At 38.6% G+C, this 24,148-nt stretch overlaps 1 protein-coding gene across 2 annotated transcripts in view; it reads left to right on the forward strand.

Annotated features, from left to right (window-relative positions):
• SGCZ (sarcoglycan zeta) overlaps positions 1-24,148 on the forward strand; it is a 1,131,902-nt gene that overhangs the window by 676,944 nt on the left and 430,810 nt on the right. Inside the window, exon 1 of one of the 2 annotated variants that reach the window (XM_060406931.1) lies at positions 21,860-21,944. The exons of the other annotated variant lie outside the window; for it this stretch is intronic. The gene's annotated coding sequence lies outside the window, so the exon portion shown is untranslated. Of the gene's footprint in view, positions 1-21,859; positions 21,945-24,148 lie in introns of those variants that run through there. 2 annotated transcript variants of the gene reach the window in all.

Genomic DNA, 24,148 nt, shown 5'->3' on the forward strand with positions numbered 1-24,148 from the left:
TTTGCCATTCCCTTCTCCACTGGACCATGGTTTGTCAGAACTCTCCACCATGACCCGTCTGTCTTTGGTGGCCCTACACTGCATGGCTCTTAGTTTCACTGAGTTAGACAAGGCTGTGGCCCATGTCATCAGTTTGATTAGTTTTCTGTGATTGTGGTTTTCATTCTGTCTGCCCTCTGAGGGATAAGGATAAGGGGCTTATGGAAGCTTCCTGATGGGAGAGACAGACTGAAGGGGAAATTGGGTCTTGTTCTGATGGGTGGGGCTTGCTCAGTAAATCTTTAATCCAGTTTTCTGTCGATGGGTGGGGCTGTGTTCCCTCTCTGTTGTTTGACCTGAGGCCAAACTGTGGTGGAGGTAATGAAGATGATGGGACCTGCTTCAAAAGGTCCAGGGCAAGCACTGCTGCACTCAGTGCCCCAGACCCCGAAGCAGGCCACGGCTGACCCACGCCTCTGCCAGAAACTCCTGGACACCCATGGGCAAGTCTGGGTCAGTCTCTTGTGGGGTCACTGCTCCTTTCTCCTGCATCCTGGTGCACACAAGGTTTGGTTTGTGTCCTCCAAGAGTCTGTTTCCCCAGTCCTGTGTAAGCGCTGGCAGCTCTGGTGGGGTTAATGGTGACCTCCTCCAAGAAGGCTGTGCCATACCCAGGTCTACGGCATCCAGAGTCCATACCCCTGCAGCAGGCCATGGCTGACCCGTACCTCCGCAGGAGACACTCAGACACTCAACAGCAGGTCTGGCTCAGTCTCTGTGTGTTATCCTGGTGCTTACAGGGTTTCGTTTGAGCTCTCTGAGCAACTCTGGCCAGTATGGAGTTTAATTGTAAATGCAATTTTGCCCCTTCTTCCATCTTGGTGGGACTTCTCCTTTATCCTTGGACGCTGGATATCTTTTTGTGTGTGTGGAATCCAACATTTCCTGTTGATGGTTGTTCAGCAGGAAGTTATGATTTTGGAGCTCTTGCAGGAGAAGATGAGCACATCTTCTACTCTGCCATCATGACATCATCATAAACTCAAATAGTTGAGTAGCTCTAATAATAACATGAAAACTTACCACAGAATCTAGGAATATTAACTCATCATTTTCAGGACTAAAAAGATAGAAAAACAGATATTATAAAATGTCATTCATTCAAAGTTTTTATTAAATATTTATGTAGCTACAGTTGAGGCTTCAAGATAAATTAACACAAACATGCAAACACTCCTTGAGATTTTTGTATTTGAGTGGGGAAACTAAAAAACTAATGCTTATTAGCAGAGATTATTTAAATTCAAGGGGATGCTTAAATATTGACCTTTTCAGGATACTTTCATACTTATTTCATGACCTTTAAGGATCCTTACCTTATAACTCAAGTATTTTAGAATTTGTCTTAGTTTCCTGTAGCTCAATGAAGAGTATCTGGGCTCAAGATTTATGCAACACTTTCAGTTATTAATTTAAGATATAATTTATCTGTTAAGTGATTCTGAATATGCTTTCCAATAACCTCATTTAGTCTGTCCTTTTAAGTGAAAATGGGCATCACAGAAATGATCTTCTAGGTTATTATAACCATATAGTGAATATTGAATGTGAAATTACCTAGCCCAGTGGTTACCCAGAACATGTATTTAATAACTGTTTTTCTATCTGCCATTTTCCTGTCCTTTTTTATATATTATGGGATTCTGCTACATTCTGGACATTGTTCTCAGTATTGTGAATAAAATTGAATTTAGCCTGTCTTTGGCCCTAAACAACCCATAACTCTTCTGATTTCACTTTTAATCTTCTCTGCTTGAAATCAGTGTAGAAAATAACCTGGTATTTTATAATAATCTTGTTTTCATATATGGCCATTTCTCACCAGTCTTCATTTCCTTTCCTTTTGTTAATATCCGCAACACACTAATTACATCTATCTATTCACTAGTCCAAATTCTTCCAGTGTTCTTCACTACATATATTATTTAATTTTATCATAAAATTTAATTTTTTTTGCCTAAAAATATAAGCCTTCCATGATCTAACCCAAGTTCATATTGTAAAAATGATTGTCAACCTGCTTCTCTTACAACTGTTACCTGCATGGTCCAGCTTGCATCACTTTCTCATGTTGTCTGGGCTTTTGGCCTCTGGTGAATCATACCTTTTCTCCTGACAATCTATTCAGATTCTACTTATCTTTCAGTGCCCATTTTGAATCATCCCTTTCTCCTAGTCAAACACCTAATAATCATTCTTACTTCTGCCTTGTAAATGCATGCATCATGTAGGCCTCATTGTGTGCTTAAATCTACACCTATATTAACATTTGAATGTACAAGTAAATTGTAAATGAGAAAAAGGATAAGATTTTAGAGTCTTGCATCCCTATTGGCTTCAGAAAAAATATGTTATTTAATACCCTATCTTGTTACAGAAATAATTTAGAAAATCTTACATAGATATGTACCTCAAAAGGGGAACATAAAAGATTTTAAAAGAATGAAAATGTAGGGTAGGTAGGGGATGGAGGCTCAAGAGAGATGAGATATATGTCTAATCATGGCTGGCTTGCATTGTTGTACAGCAGAAACCAACACGACATTGTAAAGCAGTTTTCCTCCAATTAAAAAATAAATTTAAAGACAAATAAATATTTTAAAAAGAAGGAAAATGCCTATGTAAATTAAGAACTAAATCATTTATTATTAATATAAATTATGATTCATATTTTATAAGTATTTTAATATAAATTACCTAATTATTTTGCATATATATTATTTTAGAAAGAAAGCTAGAGAAACTGGGAAATGATAATTGAATATAGATGATAGGCATGGTTATTGATGAATAATTGAAATTTTCCTTCTCTGAAAAATATTAAAGACAAATTAATTGCAAAGATTTCTCATCTTTCTGGAATTATTAAAGATTATGGAGATTTCAGGAGAGTTTAATGTGAATAATGGACTCCAAATATATGATTATATTATTATACATGTATATGTATCTATGTGCATATTTGCATATATATGCACACTTTTATAATAATATTTATGAAAAGCATTCAGACAATTAACGGTTCTTCAGTAGCATACTCTCACTTTGCTTTTGTTCACTAATTTCTCTTAATTTGTTACCTTTATCTCAATATTCTCAACTCTTTTCAGAACTGAGTTATCTTGGCATAACTGATAGTTTGAAAAGTTGTAGGAAGTGCTTTGCTTTTTGTCTTAATGAAGAATTAGTAACTCTTGGGGATGCTATCCAGACTCTGAAGCTACACTATACAAAACATGAGTGATGCTGTTTTGTCTCTGGAAAAACTATTGTAGTTCACTCTCTCTTCCCCTGAGTCTGTTGCCTCATTCTGTGCGCTTTGGAAGTTCATTATGGACTTGAACTGTAATATATTCCATCAGTAACATACATTGAGCACTGTGAAAAATATAGTAACAAACGTATGAGACAACTCATTTCCCAGCCTTGGAATCTTACTATTTTAGGAAAACATCTCATGGTTATGTGTGTCTGTGTGATACAGTGGATATAAATCTCAAAAAATGCATTTACTTTTGAAATTTTTTTTTTTGAAGAAAAGAAAGGATGGTAAATATGAGCAAATATGCTGCACCAAGTTAGCGTACCATCGTAAATCAATCATTGCATTGCTTTCCCCAGAGTCTGGGAGAAACACTCTCCACCCATCTCTCCAAGCAGCTACTATAGATAAATCAGAATGGGCATGTATGCTATAACCAATTTGCCATCCCTATGTTAAATATCTCCTACAGATTGTTTAAACCATTTTTTTTTTTTGGTTGTGTGAACCATAAAGATAATTATTTACTAAGAATTTTTTTCAAATGTTTTAAACTTCTATTTTTTTCTAATCTGTGTGTGTATGCTTAGTCACTCAGTCATGGCCAACTGTTTGCAACCCCAAGGACTGTCGCCTGCCAGGCACCTCTGTCCACATTATTTTCCAGGCCTAAGTATTGGAGTGAGTTGCCATTTCCTAGTCCAGGGGATCTTCCCAACCCAGGGATCAAACCTGCCTCTCTTGTGTCTCCTGCATTGGCAGGAAGATTGTTTACCACTGTGCAACCTGGAAATTCCATTTATTGATAAAACGAAGCTTTGATTTCTGAGAAATCAATTTGTGCCATTCAATTTCTCAATATGTTCTCTGTAAAGATGCGCTTTATTTCTACTACTATTTACTGCTTTGTCTGTTTATTTATTTAATTATGTCACTACCATTATCGTCTATATATGCTTATTAAATTTTTCTTCAGACAACTATGATAATAATAATACACTGAATAGGCTTATCATCTATTTATAGATTAGCTTTTAGTGTTTTTGAAGGTTTTTGTCATATTGGCTCAAGTGGCTCCGTCGTGTCTGACTCTTTGTGACCCCATGGATTATACGGTCCATGGAATTCTCCTGGCCAGAATACTGGAGAGGGTAGCCTTTCCCTTCTCCAAGGGATTTTCCCAACCCAGGGATCAAACCCAGGTCTCCCACAGGGATTCTGTCATATTGGAGTATTAATATTTTTTTCAACTTCCAACACTGTTTTCTTTATAATTGTTCCTATGAGTAAAAATCATAATTGAAATTAGCCCTTAATTATATGACCTATTTTAGTACTGATATTCTGAAGTATTTTGATGGATGGGATACTAGTTTTATTTTTGAAAGTTGTGGCCCTGGACGTTCTTTTTCTAATACTTGCCCACTTTGCAGTTTGGCTGCTCTTGCCTTTGCCTTCCACAGCTTATGGAGTGTTCTGTATTTGTGATTTTTTTTTTTTTTTTTGGCTCTGTCTTTCTCTAGGACTTTTTCTTCACACTGTCTTTGTGTTGGGTAGCAGTAAAACAGGCTATGCACGAGTAAGTCATCAACCCAACAGACCTACTGTACTTTAGAACCACTCATGTTTACCTGCACCTTAAATCACTGCAGTAGACAGCCACTGTGTCAGTGGAACAAAAGCACTCACCTTAAACCATGTCACTCTCTGACATATCTAACATCTGCTTAGACTCAGGGGAACTTTTCATTGATTTTTTAGTCTATTTGTCTACTAGATGCAGAATTGTATTTAAACTAGATATACAAAAGAAAACCAAGAGAAAAAAATAAGCATGCATATACACATAAAGGGCTTCCCAAGTGGCGTTAGTAGCGAAGAATCCACCTGCCAATGCAGGAGACTCAAGAGACACAGGTTCAATCTCTGGGTCGGGAAGATCCCCTGGAGTAGCAAATGGCAACCTGCTCCAATTATCTTGCCTGGAAAATTCCACGGACAAGAGAGTCTGGTGGGCTACAGTCCATGGGGCTGCAAAGAGTCAGACATGACTGAGCACTTATGCATAAAAATCTATATTTTTTTTTTATTTTTCCATGCACCACTCCCTAACTCCACTGATTTCCTACGTTCAGAATCCTCATTAATTATGTGTTTGTGTGTATGCTAAGTTGCCCAGTTGTGTCTGACTCTTTGCGGACCCCATGGATTGTAACCTGCCAGGCTCCTCTGTTAAATGGAATTCTTTACCACAGCACCAACCTGGGAAGCCCCTCATTAATTACACTGCCTCCAAAAGAGAGCAGATTGGGACAGTTTAACACAAGTGAATATATAGGATATAGTTTGCAAATAAGTGATTGCTAGAAATCCAGTGTTCTGAAGAAATTGTGTCTTCTCATCTTGCCATACTTGATACGAGATCCCAAATGTTCAACTAATCTTAATGATGTAAAGAATCAGTGGATTAACTCAGTATATACTCAGTGCAGGATCTTTATACTACATCATTTGATTAAAAAAAAAAATTGCAAGGCCTAGCATAGTGCCTGATAGAAAGTGTTAAGGGCAGAGAGACTGTATGGTTGGCTCACAATGGGGTAGGGAGGGAAGACTGAGAACTCATACTTCTTATTAGGGTCTCTATTTATATATTTGTTCATTTACACTACCATTTTAGTTTTTATTTTCTAAAAGCTTAACCATACTTAATACATTCCCTCCTTCCTATTTCCATGGGTGGCTCATTTAGTGAAGCTCTCCACACTTGAGATACTTTGGTAACATTGGTTGTTGACATTTTAGCTAATAGTGTATAAATAAAAAATGACGAGATGACCTAAGTTTTAAATACTTTCCTTGCTCTTTCTGTTGCTGGAGAGCAAACAGAAATTAATTATTTAAACATTTTCTGTGCATTTGCTATGTGCAAATAATGATACTGCTAGAGGTAGGGGTGATGGCAAAATGTGTGTAATTGTGGATATTAAAAACCTAGATAATTTTTTCAAAATGTGGAGTATGTATCTTTTCTAGACCCTAAAATAAACAATAGGGTTAAAAATGATCCATTAAAAACAAATTTTCAACAATAAAATTAATTATCAAACAGTGATAAATTCACAAGTGGGATATTATTTAGTAAGAATTATGTTTTGCATATTTTATTTGCATTCAGAGAGATAAAATCTTAATGAATATACCAGACCCTTATAGAACAGGATTTTTCTTTTACTGGCTAATGAATCAAAATTTTATTCCTTTATTCATGAATCATTTTGACGAAATTTGCTAAAATTGGAAGTTAGTTGCCTCTTCATTCATTGCTGAATTTACTAAAATGGGTCTCACTGAATTTACTAAAATGGGTTAGAATTTATCAAACATTTAAACACTTACTCATATTGATTTTAACTCTTAATTCAATTATATTCACTTTTTCTAGATCTCCCAGAGAGGAGTGATGATACTGATATATCATCTTTGTTGCAGTGAAATTCTGCAAAAGTACTTCTGATTCCTTATTTAGTAACATGGGCAGAAAAAATGTGATTACCTTTAGCCAGTGACCAAACCCAATAGGTCGCTAGAAAAAGGTGAGGCAGAGGAGAAACCATCTCTGTAGCTGCCTGGTCTGCTGAAAATGTGTGTGTGTGAAATACCCTTTTCCTTCCTGGGAGAGGCTGTGGAGGCCAAGTTGTGAACAGGAAAAGGGTGCACACAGGTGGGTGCGAGGGAAAACTTGACACCTGTGTGAGTCACCTGAAAGTGAAGAAGTGAAAGTCCCTGAGTCGTGTCCCACTCTGTGTGACCCCATGGACTGTAGCCCACCAGGCTCCTCTTTCCATGGAATTCTCCAGGCAAGAATACTGGAGTGGGTAGCCATTCCCTTCTCCAAGGGATCTTGCTGGCCCAGATATCAGACCCAGGTCTCCTACACTGCAGGCGGGTTCTTTACCATCTGAGACACCAGGAAGCCCATGAGTCATGCAGTGATAATAAGTGAGTTCTATGTGTCATCAGATAAGCAGATGACACCACCCTTATGGCAGAAAGTGAAGAGGAACTAAAAAGCCTCTTGATGAAAGTGAAAGTGGAGAGTGAAAAAGTTGGCTTAAAGATCAACATTCAGAAAATGAAGATCATGGCATCCAGGCCCATCACTTCATGGGAAATAGATGGGGAAACAGTGGAAACAGTGTCAGACTTTATTGTTTTGGGCTCCAAAATCACTGCAGATGGTGACTGCAGCCATGAAATTAAAAGACACTTACTCCTTGGAAGAAAAGTTATGATCAACCTAGATAGTATATGCAAAAGCAGAGACATTACTTTGCCGACTAAGGTCCATCTAGTCAAGGCTATGGTTTTTCCTGTGGTCATGTATGGATGTGAGAATTGGACTGTGAAGAAGGCTGAGCGCCGAAGAATTGATGCTTTTGAACTTGGTGTTAGGGAAGACTTTTGAGAGTCCCTTGGACTGCAAGGAGATCCAACCAGTCCATTCTGAAGGAGATCAGCTCTGGAATTTCTTTGGAAGGAATGGTGCTAAAGCTGAAACTCCAGTACTTTGGCCACTTCATGCGAAGAGTTGACTCATTGGAAAAGACTCTGATGCTGGGAGGGATTGGGGGCAGGAGGAGAAGGGGACGACAGAAGATGAGATGGCTGGATGGCATCACTGGTTCGATGGACATGAGTCTGAGTGAACTCCAGGAGTTGGTGATGGACAGGAAGGCCTGGCGTGCTGCGATTCATGGGGTTGCAAAGAGTCGGACACGACTGAGCGAATGAACTGAACTGAACTGATATGTCATCAGCTCTTTGTCTTCTATCACCAAAACTGCCTGTGTCTTTCCAAAATTCCCCAAATTCCACACAAATTTAACTAAATAGATTTCAAAGTGGAATGTAGGTAAGGGAAGGTGTACAAGGACTGTGAAAGTCTGTTATAATTATCCAGACCCCTTGAATACTGTTCAGTGTACTCCAGTTCAGTTCAGTTCAGTTCAGTCACTCAGTCGTGTCCGACTCTTTGGGACCCCATGAATCACAGCATGCCAGGCCTCCCCTGTCCATCACCATCTCCCGGAGTTCACTCAGACTCACGTCCGTCGAGTCCGTGATACCATCCAGCCATCTCATCCTTGGTCATCCCCTTCTCCTCCTGCCCCCAATCCCTCCCAGCGTCAGAGTCTTTTCCAATGAGTCAACTCTTTGCATGAGGTGGCCAAAGTACTGGAGCTTCAGCTTTAGCATCATTCCTTCCAAAGAAATCCCAGGGTTGATCTCCCTCAGAATGGACTGGTTGGATCTCCTTGCAGTCCAAGGGACCCTCAAGAGTCTTCTCCAACACCACAGTTCAAAAGCATCAATTCTTCGGCGCTCAGCCTTCTTCACAGTCCAATTCTCACATCCATACATGACCACAGGAAAAACCATAGCCTTGACTAGATGGACCTTAGTCGGCAAAGTAATGTCTCTGCTTTTGCATATACTATCTAGGTTGATCATAACTTTTCTTCCAAGGAGTAAGTGTCTTTTAATTTCATGGCTGCAGTCACCATCTGCAGTGATTTTGGAGCCCAAAACAATAAAGTCTGACACTGTTTCCACTGTTTCCCATCTATTTCCCATGAAGTGATGGGACCGCATGCCATGATCTTTGTTTTCTGAATGTTGAGCTTTAAGTCAACTTTTCGCTCTCCTCTTTCACTTTCACCAAGTGGCTTTTTAGCTCCTCTTCACTTTCTGCCATGAGGGTGGTATCATCTGCATATCTGAGGTTATTGATATTTCTCCAGGCAATCTTGATTCCAGCCTGTGTTTCTTCCAGTCCAGCGTTTCATGATGTACTCCACATAGAAGTTAAATAAGCAGGGTGACAATATACAGCCTTGACGTACTCCTTTTCCTATTTGGAACCAGTCTGTTGTTCCACGTCCAGTTCTAACTGTTGCTTCCTGACCTGCATACAGATTTCTCAAGAGGCAGGTTAGGTGGTCTGGTATTCCCATCTCTAGGTCATTATTTTTAAAATAGAAACAGAAGAGTAAAAATTACTCAATTTTAAAAGCAAAAAGGGCAAAAGCGGTTGCCAGGAGCCAAAGTAGGAGAAATATAGAGTGGCTGGTTAAAGTCTCAGAAATTTTCAGCTGTAAGATCAATTAAGTCTGAGGAGCTCATGTAAACATGGTGGGTATCAATTGATCGCATTATATTGTATAGTGAAATGTGCAAGAGAAAAGTCTTAAATATTATCACACACAAAGACAAGTATATGAAGTGACAGATATATTAATTAACTAGATGGAAGGCAATCCTTTCACAAGGTGCAGATCACTAGGACAAACACTAAATATCTTACAATTTTGCATCAATTACATATCAGTAAAACTGAAATTTTAAAAAATCACCATCTTTCATTCTTTTCCACATTTTTTTAGTGATTATTTATTGTTTTAATGGGTCAGGCGTGGCTCAGTCTGGTAATAAATAAGTAAAGAGGATATGTTCAATTCATATAATATGGCCTATTAACTACAAAGGAAACATAACATTTTATCCAATTTATGAAATTCAGATAAAATGTGGACATATTTCATTATTGTGAGCAGATCAAAAGGTTGAATGTTGAATATCATTCTAATTTAGTATTGAGAATGTTTTATTTCATTTCTTCCTTTTTCAAAAGTACACAAAGTAATTAGTTGTAAAGTGTATTTGATAACATTGAAGATAAGTAGGATAGATTAAAATTGAAATATCTAAGATATTTCTATATAATATGAAAAAATAGTGATAAGTTGTTTTAGTGTATTTTTATTGTACTCATATATAGCTCAATAGATTTATTTGTTCAATTAATGACTATTTGTCAAATGCACTTAGCATAGTTTATAGGCTTTTAGTATTAATTTAGTAATCCAGCCCTCATTTAAATATCCCTGGGAAATTAGAAATCTTATTCAATAAATAAATTCACCATTTAGATTTGAAACTATTTTTTGCAGCATTACTTAAAGATTTTTAATATAGAAAATCTAAAGTATGTTAGGTTATAACCTCTTGATGAAGGTGAAAGAGAAGAGTGAAAAAGTTGGCTTAAAATTCAACATTCAGAAGCAAGGATTCATGGCATCCTGTCCCATCATTTCATGGCAAATAGATGGGGAAACAATGGAAACAGTGACAGACTTTATTTTCTTGGGCTCCAAAGTCACTGCAGATAGTGACTGCAACCATGAAATTAAAAGACACTTGCTCCTTGGAAGAAAAACTATGACCAACCTAGACAAAATATTAAAAAACAGAGACATTACTTTGACAACCAAGGTCCATCTAGTCAAAGCTATGGTTTTTCCAGTAGTCATGTATGGATGGGAGAGTTGGATCTTAAAGAAAGCTGAGTGCCAAAGAATTGATGCTTTTGAACTGTGGTGTTGTAGAAGACTCTTGAGAGTCCCTTGAGCTGCAAGGCGTTCCAACCAGTCCATCCTAAAGGAGATCCATCCTGGGTGTTCACTGATAGGACTGATGCTGAAGCTGAAACTCCAGTACTTTGGCCACCTGATGAGAAGAACCGACTCATTTGAAAAGACCTTAATTCTGGGAAAGATTGAAGGCAGGAAGAGAAGGGGATGACAGAGGATGAGATGGTTGGATGGCATTACCAACTCAATAGACATGAGTTTGAGCAAGCTCCAGGAGCTGGTGATGGACAAGGAAGCCTGGTGTGCTGCAGTCCATGGGGTCACAAAGAGTCGGACATGACTGAGTGACTGAACTGAACTGAACTAAAAGTATGTTAAACCTTATTGGTGTCATGGAGTGCTTTCTGAGTGATGACATTTTTTTAAAAAAAAATTTAACTGAAGGATAATTGCTTTACAGAATTTTGTGTTTTTCTGTCATACATCAAGAATCAGCCATAGGTACACCCATGTCCACCCGCTCCCAGGCCTCCCTCCCATCTCCATCCCAACCCCATCCTTCAGTCTGTTGCAGAGCCCGTTTGAGTTCCTGAATCACACAGCAGATTCCCCTTGGCTCTCTATTTTACAGATGGTATTGTAAATTTCTATGTTACAGTCTCCATACATCTCCCCTTCTCCCTCCTCTCCTCAACAGTGTCCATATGTCTGTTCCGTGTGTCCATTGTTGCCCTGAAAATATGTTCATTAGTGCCATCTCTTCAGATTCCATATATATGTGTCAATATGTGATATTTATATTTATAATTATTTATATTTATATTTCTCTTGCTGACTTACTTCACTCTGTATAATAGGCTCTAGCTTCATCCACATCATTAGAACAGATTTAAATGCATTCCCTTTTATGACTGAGTAGTATTCCATTGTTTATATGTACCACAGCCTCTTTATCCATTCATCTGTCAGTGGACATCTAGGTAGCTTTCGTGTTCTAGCTATCATAAATAGTGCTGTAGTGAACATTGAGGTACATGTGTCTTTTTCAGTTTTGACTTCCTCAAATTCAAAGGAGTGGAATTGCTGGTCATATGATGGTTTTATTCCTAGCTTTTTACTAACACTCTGGTGGGCAATCTAATGAATATGAATGATTCATCATTTTCCACCTTTCACATCTGACTTTACATTAAGAGAGTTGCAATGCTCTTTCATTTGTATCATTAAACTGAAATTTGGGGAATGATGGATTAACTATTGAGTAGCTATCATACTCTTGATGTGTGTCTTTGCCCATATTGTGTTTAGAGCATGAAACTTCTTCCACTGAAGTTGGATTCTATCCTGGTAATGCATTGATCTGTAGCCTATAGCTGTCTAATCTGTTACATACGAAAAATTGTAAGGAACACCTGCATGAGAGCATGCCTGTGGCTTTTAGCAAGTCACCTCAGGTCACTGCTTCCAGGAGACTATCTGATGGAATCCATTTCAGGGGCATAAAATAAGCTCTTAGAATTTGATTTGAGCTCAGTGTGGCCATTTTTCTTATGTATGGATGAATAATAAATGTTCCCTTCCTATAAATTACCTTAACCACCTCTTAGTTAACTCTCAAACAAGGGAATGGCTGCCTACCCCAGTATTCTTGCCTGGAGAATTGCATGGGCAGATTGTATGGGAGAATTGCATGGCCAGCTACAGTCCATGGAGTTGCAAAGAGTAGGACATGACTGAGCGACTAACACCTCTCCTATATATTCCCTCTTTCGAGTACACTACACAGCTCCACTTGTTAGGCAGTAGATAGGTCCTCTCTTACCTTGATTACAAATTTCAGGGTTTTTTTGTTTGTTTGTTTTGTTTTGTTTTGTTTTGTTTCCCTTTAGGAAGCTCAGCCCAGGACAGACTTTCTTCTTGGAGCAATAGTAAACACATTTGAACCCTCACCATTTCTTTTTTCCTCATCCTGTTTTCATTTTAGATTTGTCTATATATTTTCAGTGTACACTTAAATACTAGACATATTTATCACTCTCATTTTGCAGGAAAGGTACATAGAGCACAAATATGTACAAGTTCACATGTAGAGAGAAGAGAGCTAGTAATTGTCCTGAAATGTTTATGGATTATGCATATGGGCATAACTGTGTATTAACACATATGTGATTATATTGGTATTGTTTGTTTTTGTCATCTATCATTGTATTAGCTGCTGTCTATGAATGTTAGTACATTCATAGCTGGGTCAGTTAAGAATCTGTCTACAATGGAGACCGGGGTTCGATTCCTGGGTTGGGAAGATACTCTGGAGGCAGGAATGGCAACCCATTCCAGTATTCTTTCCTGGGGAATCCAATGGACAGAGGAGCCTGGCAAAGTACAGTCCATGGGGTTGCAAGAGTTGGACAAGACTTAGTGACTAAACCACCACCATCACAATTCATTTTAACTCACTGGTGTTTTTCAACTCTTTATCATACACACACACACACACACACACACACACACACACATATATATATATTTCTATTTTAATGCACATTTAAATATGTTAAATGCTTAGTCACTCAGTCATGTCTGACTCTGCAACGCCATGGACTGTAACCTGCCAGGCTCCTTTGTCCAAGGGGATTCTCCAGGCAAGAAGACTGGAGTGGGTTTTCATGCCTTCCTCCAGGGGATTTTTCCAAACCCAGATCTCCTGCATTCCAGGCTTATTCTTTACTGTCTAAGCCACCAGGGAGGCTTCTGTTTAAATATGTTGCTGCTAAGTCACTTCAGTCGTGTCCAACTCTGTGCGACCCCATAGACAGCAGCCCACCAGGCTCCCCCGTCCCTGGGATTCTCCAGGCAAGAACACCGGAGTGGGTTTCCATTTCCTTCTCCAATGCATGAAAGTGAAAAGTGAAAGTGAAGTCACTCAGTCGTGTCCGACTCTTGGCGACCCCATGGACTGCAGCCTACCAGGGTCCTTCATCCATGGGATTTTCTAGGCAAGAGTACTGGAGTGGGGTGCCATATATTATATATATAGTCATTCAGTTGTGTCTGACTCTGTGACCACGTGAACAGTAGCCCACCAGGCCTCCTCTGTCCCTGGGATCCTCCAGGTGAGAATACTGGAGTGGGTTGCCATTTCTTTCTCCAGGAATATATATGTGTGTGTACACACACACACACACACATATATATTAATGAGCATTTATATGATTTTTTCCCAATATTCCAGCATTGCAAAACATCTTTTGCACATGTTTTAAATGTTTGGGACTTTCTATTATATATATAAGGAAATTCTGGGGTATAGGGCATGAACAATTGCAACTTAACAGTTCAGTTCAGTTCAGTTCAGTCAGTCAGTCATCTCTAACTCTTTGCAACCCCATGGATTGCAGCATGCCAGGCCTCCCTGTCCATTGCCAACTTCTGGAGTCTACTCAAACTCATGTCCATTGAGTCAGTGATGCCGTCCAGCCATCTTATCCTCTGTCATCCCCTTCTCCACCTGCCTTCAATCTTAGCTTAACAGGTATTTTCTTAATCTCTTTCCAAAATAAATTTCCAGGGCATTTTCCCACTAGCAGTTTTTAAGAATTCCTGTTTCTTCATATTTTTCCAACATTTGGTATTCCCCAAAACTTCAAATTAACCATTTATGTATGTCTATTTCTGAAACTTCTGTTATGTTCCAGCAATCTACTTTTCCACCCTTGAATCAGCACCACCTGGTTAAATATAGCTTTATAATAATTCTTTTGATATCTGGTAAGGTAAACACTGTGCTTACTCTTTCAAAAATTTTGTTCTTTACCCTTCACTCATTAATATGAATTCATTTCCATTTAGAAGCAGAAATGGTTTATCATAATTCAAAATTTTAGTATATAATAATATTCTGATAAATTAATTCTATAAATATGACAGCAAACCATTCTCTTGTTTTTAAATAATCATATCTATTTCCATTTCTTTTCATGTTTTTGATAGGTTGATTCTCAAGAAGTTACTTTTGTATTTTCTACACAGTCTGAGTTTCTCCAAATATAATTTACCAGTTTTGCATCCCTATTCTCTTGCTTTTTCTTTGCCCAAAATGCCACCACCCTGGCTTATTCTTAATTCATTAAAATCTTTAAAAGTAAAATGGGGCTTCCTTGGTGGCTCAGATGTTCAGGCATCTGCCTGCAATGTGGGAGACTGGGTTCGATCCCTTGCTGGGAAGATCCCCTGGAGAAGGGAATGGCTACCCCTCCAGTATTCTTGTCTGGAGAATTCCATGGACAGACGAGCCTGGCAGGTTACATGGGGCCTCAGAGTCAGACATTACTGAGCGACTAGCACTCCAGTACTCTTGCCTAGAAAACCCCATGGATGGAGGAGCCTGGTGGGCTGCAGTCCATGGGGTCGCAACGAGTTGGATGCGACTGAGCGACTTCACTGTCAATTTTCACTTTCATGCACTGGAGAAGGAAATGGCAGCCCACTCCAGTGTTCTTGCCTGGAGAATCCCAGGGACGGGGGAGCCTGGTGGGCTACCGTCTATGGGGTCACACAGAGTCGGACACGACTGGAGCGACTTAGCAGCAGCAGCACTTTCACTTTACTTTATAAAAGTTATATGCAACCTACTTCTCCAAAGCCACCTTGTATCCTATCCAGAGAGTGATTCTTAGACCCATCAAATTCCTAGGCGCTTACTACTCTCATGGAGCTTATCAGAATCGCTTGGACTGCTGCTGTAGGAACCATGGCTCCCCGGAGCTTCAAGACCAAAGCACCTTTCTAGTCCTCCCGTGGTGTAGCCTGGGGAGCACTGTGTAAATTTCCTTACGGGTATCCAGGGTCTACCCCGTTCCTGCATTTCTGGGGAGCCACCTTCCCACAGTTAGTCCATTCAATTTTCAGCCTAGTGAGAAAAACTTTTTCTTACTTCTGTTTTCCAAACATTAGTCACTTTCTATAAACGTCATGGCTCTCCACATATTTATATAACACATATACTTACTTCTATGTAAATAAAGCTATTTTAAAGGAAATTTCAGACCAATATAGTAAACTGGAAACGCATCGCACCTGCCAAAAGACAGTATATTAAAAGATAAATCCAACAAAAACAAAGCAAGGTTATTATATCTTACCTACAGACATGTTGTTTGACTAAAAACTCCTCTAACAGCTCTTTCTCTGAGGGGAAAGGCTAGAAATTAGTTAATGTGCTTATTAGCGTAAGAAGGACTTTCCACATGATGTGTTGAGAAAGCTGGGAAGCAAAGGTAAAAGAGGATAGATTCCTCTTTATGTGAATCAAAGATGTTTAATGTGCTTATTAAAAGTGATATAATAGCTTCTCGTTCTAAGTGGTGGTTAGAATTAAATGAGTAACACTTGGACGTTAGTGTCTAGTGCATGACAATCTCCATGAGATCATTTATTATTATTTTTGTTCTCTTTCTTTCCCTTGAATGAAGAATCAATAGTGTTAAACTGTGTAGTTCCTTTTTCACTGAAAAGGATTGTTTTTCATTTTTAATAGAAAATAATTTGGGCAAGTACTAGGAAAATAAGCTAATTCATTTAGCTTTATTTTCAGATTAAATAGAAACAGTTAGCTTTCTAGTTTAGGAATATGACCAAACACAAGCTGGGCATAAATACATCTAATAGGGAGCACTGAAGTACTGTTAAAATGCAAATTCTGCAGATGGCCCTGGACCACACATTAGTGTAATTTCACCTTAATACTGTTGTTATTGTTGTTCAGTCACCAAGTCAGTCACATCTGACTCTTTGTGACCCCATGGACTGCAGCAAGCCAGGTCTCCCTGTCACTCAACATCTCCTGGAGTTTGTCCAGCATGTCCATTGAATTGGTGATGCCATCCAACCATCTCATCCTCTGTTGCCCTCTTTTCCTTCCACCTCAATCTTTCTCAGCATCAAGGTCTTTTCTAGTGAGTCAGCTCTTCACCTCAGGTGGCCAAAGTATTGGAGCTTCAGCTTCAGCATCAGTCCTTCCAATGAGTTTTCAGGGTCAGTTTCCTTAAGGATTGATTTGTTTGATCTTCTTGCTGTCCACTTAATACCAGATCATGGAAATAATGTGATGAATGAGTACTTTGTAATTCATCCTTAAACTCATATAATGATTCAAATGAATTAAAATATGTGAATTTTTGATCTTTTAAATTCAATTTTTGAGTATTTTAAACAGGTGACTTTATTATTGTTTCTTTTCCTATTCATTCCAACCTACCTTTTCCAAATTACTATGTGCAATAAGTAAATAATACAAATGTATTACAATATAAGTGTATTTATATAGAGATGTAAATTATATATACATGGACATAAGTGTATATTTATATGTATCAGTGTTCACCCTGGATGCTGATATTTTCAGTCATTCCTAGAACCAGCAGTTGACATGCTTCTAAACATTTCTTTTTTATTCTTCTAGTCAAACTTTCAATCTGTACAGTTTCTTGATGGTAAGATGGGTATTTTTAAACTAGTTAAATGCAATTTACAAAGGTCACCAATTTATAATAGGGCCATGGCCTTTTCAGATCATCAGGTTAGATGCCTAGATTAAGTATTGTGGCCTAAAACACAGCTCTTCAGATCTCTAGAGAAAATACAATTCTAAAATTTGAAAAAATAACATATAAAATGCAATGAAAAAACAAGTGGGAGAATATGGAGGTCCATCTCTATGCAAGCTTTGGAGGAAGCACTTTGGTCACTACACAGAGAATGCACAGAGGAGGTCAGGTGGGAACACAAACCACCGCTGTGTGCAGCCAGCTGGTGCCCTGTCCTGTGGCCAAGTGTTCATAGTGTAAGGGAGTAAAAATAGTTTTCTGTCTACACTTCTGAGTTCTTGGCTGGGACCCTAGTAATGAAGGACAGATTAGCAAGAGAAAACCAAGTCGATTATTAACATGTATCCCTCATGCATGGGACTTCCCTGGTGACTCAGTGGTAGAGAATCCACCAGGCAAGCAGGATTTGATCCCTGGGTTGGGAAGATCACCCGGAGAAGGAAATGGCAACTCACTCCAGTACCCTTGCCTGGAGAATCTCATGGACAGAGGAGCCTGGTGGGCTACCATGTGGTCACAAAGAGTCGGATACGACTTAGCAACTAAACAACAACATCCCCCAGGCATAGCTGGGAGATATCAGAGAAAAACAAATAACCCAAAGAAGTGGCTTAGAATTTAGGCTTAAATACCATCTTAATAGGGAAAGGGCAGTGGATTGTAGACCTTTAGGGGGCTTCCCTGGTGGCTCAGAGGTTAAAGTGTCTGCCTCCAATGTGGGAGACTGGCATTCGATCCCTGGGTCGAGAAGATCCCCTGGAGAAGGAAATGGCAATCCACTCCAGTATTCTTGCCTGGAGAATCCCATGGACGGAGAAGCCTAGTAGGTTACAGTCCACGGGGTCGCAAAGAGCTGGACACGACTGAGCAACTTCACCGTACCTTACCACCTAAAGGTTTTAGGGAAGATGAACGAGCCCTTAGAAGAATGAATGGAAGTTGTGATAGTTTTGACAGTGTGTCTCAGTATAGTGTTTACTTCTAGTCTCCTCTCCAGTGACAAGAATCAATCTTCCCAGGCTGATGAAATTCCTGGGCAGGGGATATGTGACAAAAGAGTTGTTGCCTGTCCTCTTCATTGCTGCATCTCTAACCTTCCTGAAAGATGCCTTGTGAGTAGAATGTGCTAAACTGACTTTATTTAATATATGAATAAACACGATGACATTTATGCTCTGGGAATACATCTTGAGACTGAGCAATAGGGCAAGAAATAAGTCAGAAGTTGGAAACCTTTAATATAATCTTGCTACGATAAATCCTAAAATAGAATGCTGACAATATGGACTGATACAGATATATGTGGAAAATATGAAAAATAAAGAGACATAGACCTGCATGCTCTGCATTCCAAGAAAGAAAGATAAAATCTAAGCATCAATAAAAGTCTTCATTTTTTAAGTACAGTGACTTGAAATATTGTATTATCAATAGAATCAGCTGAATAAATAACTCAATTTTATCTAATATATTAATTCGATTCAGAAGATTCCAAATTTAGAGTGCTATAGATTCAGAACTGGTGCTTACATTTGAAGTTCAAATTTGAGATGCATTTTTTAGGATCATTGTCACAAGAAGCCCCCACTACCATCCCTGACATATCATTTGACCCATTGAAGACATGAAAAAGCTGCATATAGCTTTTCCAGTTTACAAATGGAAAAATATATCCATAATTGTATTATTTTGAATCACATACATTCCATTCACTCTCACCATGCTCCCTAATATGTTTTCAATTGCGTGAATTATATGCTTTCTAAATATATTTATCTATCCATAGAGTCAACAAATATTTATTGAGTTATTTAATGATGCCTGCGGATGTAACAGTAATATACTAAATGGCACTATTATGATTCCTAAAGTGCCCCTTTTCTGAGTTAATACAAAAATCAATTCTATTTCAGCTGAATCAACAATAAAGCTACCAGCAGAATGCCTAGCAAGGAGCAGGTATTGAATAAAAGTGGGTATTAATCTCAATTTATCATTTATAGCATATCTGACTCTGTTTGGTGCTTGGATGACTATAAAAGAATTCTAAGCTAAGGGATTTATAATCTTATTCTGAGTGTAAAGGAGGAAAAATAATTTCTCCTCTACCCTTATGCATTCTTGGCTGAAAATCTTATAATAAAAAACAGATTAACCAGAGACAAAAACAAACAGAATTTTATTAAGATGTATCCCTCATATACCTAAGAGATGCCTAGGGAAATGTGAGTAATTCAAAGAGGTGGCTTAGAATTCAAGTTTAAACATCATCTTAATAGAGAAAGAGAAGGGGAATATAGGTTTCTTAGAGGAGAGTAAATGACGTTTAGGAAAGACAAATGGGTCCTTAGAAGAACAGATGGGAGGTGTGAATCGTTTGTGACAAAGTGGATCTGGGTGTAATGTCATTTCTAGTCTCCTTTCCTGTGACATGAGTCAATTTTCCCTGGTTGGTGCAACTCCTGGGGAGGGAATTTATGACAACTGAGTTGCTTTTGCTAAATCCATCTATAGGCAGAGACTGGGAGTTCAGGAGAAACTCCCAGTATTTGTCTCCCTGTATTTGCTGTTTTTCAAGTGCCGACAGCTCAAAATAATCAACGTGCCAAAGTGGCATGTTCCATTGTGGCATATTCTGCTGCTCTTCATCAGCTAAGACAAGGAACAACCATGAAACCATGGAATAGCAAAGGACTACAGCACATAGACCTTCACCTAAGCGCCTCAGCTGAGAAGAGTAACCAGTGAATCTTATTTAAATTTCTAATACCAGCACTGAAAAAGCCTGATTTCTGGTATAAAAACCAAAACTAAAGTGTTACCAGTCCTTTTATCTTCCCATTTTTCACCTCTGGGGGAAAGACAGGTTATACTCATGATCTAGGTATGCCTGGCCAAGATTAGTAGGAGTAATGATGATGAAGTATTTGCCTCTTCTTCTGGTCCATGTTCTCCTGTGTGGCCCCTGCTGAGATACAACAGAGAGACTGCCAGAGGATCAGGTCCAGGCCTCCAGGGGCATCTCTCCAGCACTGATGGAGAGAGCTGTCCACACTGGCCTCACTTCATGACAGCTAATCAGGCTTCTCTCTGTACCTTCCTTCAAGCCATCAACTGCTAAACTGGCATGCATTTCCTCTCTGCCACTTACTTGTTACATGAAAAGTGGACCTTACCTTTTCCCCCACTTATAACAAACTGAGCGATCTGAAATCTAATTATTGGCTCAGTGGCTTTATCTTCATCCAGATGATTGTTGTTCAGTTGCTCAGTCAAGTCCACCTCTTTGAAACCCTATGGACAGGAGCATGCCAGGCTTCCTTGTCCTTCACCGTCTCCCAGAGTTTGCTCAAACTCATGTTCTTTGAGTAGGTGATGCCATCCAACCATCTCATCTTCAGTCAACCCTTTCTCCTCCTGCCCTCAGTCTTTCACATCAGGGTCTTTATCAAGGAGTCGCCTCTTTGCATCAGGTGAACAAAATTTTGGAGTTTCAGCTTCACCACCAGTCCTTCCAATGAATATCCACGGTTGATTTCCTTTAGGATTCACAGGTGTGATCTCCTTGCTTTCCAAGGGACACTCAAGAGTCTTCTCCAGCACCTTGAAATGTGTTTGCAAGGTTTTTCATAAACAGTGGTGCTTTCCAATTAATCACCAGGGCTATGGAAGCCATGTTCTATCTTTCTTGTTCTTGGGAAGTTTTTCTGCTTGCTGTTAGAACAGAAGCCCATAAGACTTACTTTTCCCCCATTCTTTTTCTTGCATGTTTTCCTGTTGATCCTTGTTGCTTTAAATAGTGTGGGCTTTCCACTTTCCCAGTTAAGCTCTCCAGCTGTGTTTCTGGCAAATTTGTTTTTCCTTAAAGATTTTTTTCCCTTTTCTCCTGCTGTGCATGTGTAACAGTGCTTGCCAACCAGCTTCTCGTGCTTGTGATCTCAGTGTGAATGCTGCTCACAGCCACCCATGTTGTTTTATCCCTCAATGATGACACAAATATGAGTAGGCAAAAGACTTTCCAGCTCCTTCAAAATCACTTTAATGGCTAAGTTTTTCTGTTAATAGTGCATGAGGGGGTCTGAGAATTGAGTGACTTCAATATGAGGAGCCTAAATCCACATCTGTGACTAAATAAATGCCAAAAACTGTGATGGGGAGTTTTCATCCAATTAACTACTGGAAAAGTATTTTCTATATAAAAGTGCTTCCTTTTAGAGTGCATGAAGTATGTAAAATAAGCTCAGAACAACGACTGGGTTATTCTCTGTGAATGTCCACATTTTTCTAAAACTTCTATCCATCTGAGAATGTGTTGCCCTTTTAATGTCTATTTGGGTTTCTTTTTTACTGTCAGACTTGGCTAGAGTCCTCTTCTATTTCCTATCTCAAGAGGCAGCACCATTTGACTGAGATATCTTTCATCATTCTTGAAATTCAGTTGCTAGGCTGCTTCTTTTCCAGGCTGTAAAACCTGACTACAGCATTTTCCATAAACCAACTGGAAAAAAAGGACATTTTCTTAAATAGCAAAATTTGACTGTCATTGTGTTGAAATGTGCCTTTGAGAATCAAGTATCACAGATAGGGAGAATTTCCGATTGCCACGGTAAGTGGACTTTACGGTACTGTTTTCACTCTCTCTCAACATTAGTAGCTGTTTAGAGACTCATTTTCTGGGAACAGAATACAAAATGCCTTTCTACTGTGTAAAGTTTACACCATACAATTTGGACACTTCAAGCATCTTGTTTTTTTAATGATATTTCCAGCATGTCTTTTAAAATGAATTCCAATATAAATACTTAACACAGCACTGAAGGAGGGGACTGTTAGCTATGAGGTGGAAGATCAGGTGTTTTTAAAATGAGTCTTTTTACCATTTAAAAGAGAAGGAGAACTTTAGCATCCTACTTTTCTACTCCCACATTGTTCTTATGTAAGTCAATGTAATATTCATTTGAGAGCTGAGGAAACTGGGGCAGAGGAAGGCTGAGTGACTTGCCCTAAGATGCACAGAATAGAATGGCCAGACGGGGATTACAACCTGGCACAAAAATCTGAGACTGCGCTTTACTTGCTGTGTCCATTCCTTATCTGAACAAATAACAGACAATTGTAGTGTTAAATCTAACATGATCAACAGTTAATGAGCAGTGACATCAACATGATTTACCATTTCTCCTGGAATCTAAGCTACTCCCAGTGAGGAAGTTAAGGGGTTTTGGAACTGAGATTCAATTTTTATGGTCACAAAGATGTTGCATATTGCTTCGTGAATGTGCCAAGTGCTAGCTTTGTAATCAGAAATTAAAAGCAATTTCCCAAACTATCTAGCTTATTTTCTGGAAGACACATGCTTCTCTTTTATATTCATATTTCCCATAACAGAAACACAGGGAGCAAGTCTGAACAGAAAAGAGATTCTTAATTTATATTTTAATTTTAAGGAATGAAATTGTGAGCTAAAAAATAATTTGCTCTTTCTTTCCAGTCTTTGTGCTTTTTCTTTTCAGATGTGCTATATAAATCTCTGTGTTATATCCAGTACTGATGTGTGTAGTATTATAAAAGTGTTTTATTAATAATATTATAAAACATTGTATTAGTAGTATTATAAAATGTGGTATTTTAAAAACAAATCAATTATATGACTTGAAATATAAAATTAAGTTCTTTTTACAACTTTATCATCCGATTGACAATTTAGTGATATAATCTAGACTGAAGAAAATAGGTTCTCAATACTTGGACTTAAACTAATTTTCTACTGTCCTCAAGCTTTGGGTAAAGTCTTAGAGTGCCTTTTCTCTTCCTGATAAAACTCAAATTTTGAAAAGTGACGATTTACAATCCACTTTCATACTTCTCAGTTCTCACTGCCGCTTTCAAGTTGTTCAAACCCTGTCGATATTAGGGTCCTGAGGATACAAATGTATGACAGGGTCACTCGATCATCCTTTCACACAATATTTCTCCCATAAAACAGAGCATTTCATTTATAGCTTTTATTTTTACCCTTAATTTAGTCAATCGCAATTTCAAACATTTATTTCAGGCATTGTAATCTCCCTTAGTCTCTTCTCTTCTTTCTTTCTTCTCACAAATATTAAGACATGGCAAATGATTTGTAGCTTTTCCTGCATATTCAGAGAGAGGCCATATCTAATTTTATTCAAAAATGCCCTCGTTCCTCCAATCCCAATTTTAGAAAGTAAATAATAAAACCTTACTGAAAGTGAGGAAAGACTATGGGGTTGGAAAAGAGAAATGGTACTTATACCTATACGCTGAAATTCAAGTAAAGCAAGTTTGTGGTGACAGAGCCTCAGATTAAGTAGGCTGTGGAAGAGGGAATCTCAGAGCAAACTTTAACCACAGCACAGATAATTTCAGATTTCTGTACGCCGATGTGAGTCAGGATACTAGTACATAACTAAGATGAAGAATTATTCTTGTTGAATTATAATCATTATAACCTGTCTGTTTCCCACACACACACACCCTTTATGGATCACAGTCTTGTCTTATTGTTTGCCTTAATCAATCTATGAGCCATGCCATGCAGGGCCACCCAAAACAGTCACACCATAGTGATATTTCCAACAGAACACAGTCTCCTGGAGAAGAGGATGGCAACCTACTAGGTATTCTTGCATAGAGAACCCCATGGACAGTATGAAAAGGCAAAAAGATATGACATGGGGATATGAGCCCCCCTGATCAGAAGCTGTCCAGTATGTACTGGGCAAGAGTGAAGGGCAATTACTAATAGCTCAAGAAAGAATGATATGACTGGGTCAAAGCAGAGAC

The sequence above is a fragment of the Ovis aries genome, chromosome 26 (assembly GCF_016772045.2).
Source record: "Ovis aries strain OAR_USU_Benz2616 breed Rambouillet chromosome 26, ARS-UI_Ramb_v3.0, whole genome shotgun sequence".
Classification (NCBI taxonomy): Eukaryota; Metazoa; Chordata; class Mammalia; order Artiodactyla; family Bovidae; genus Ovis; species Ovis aries.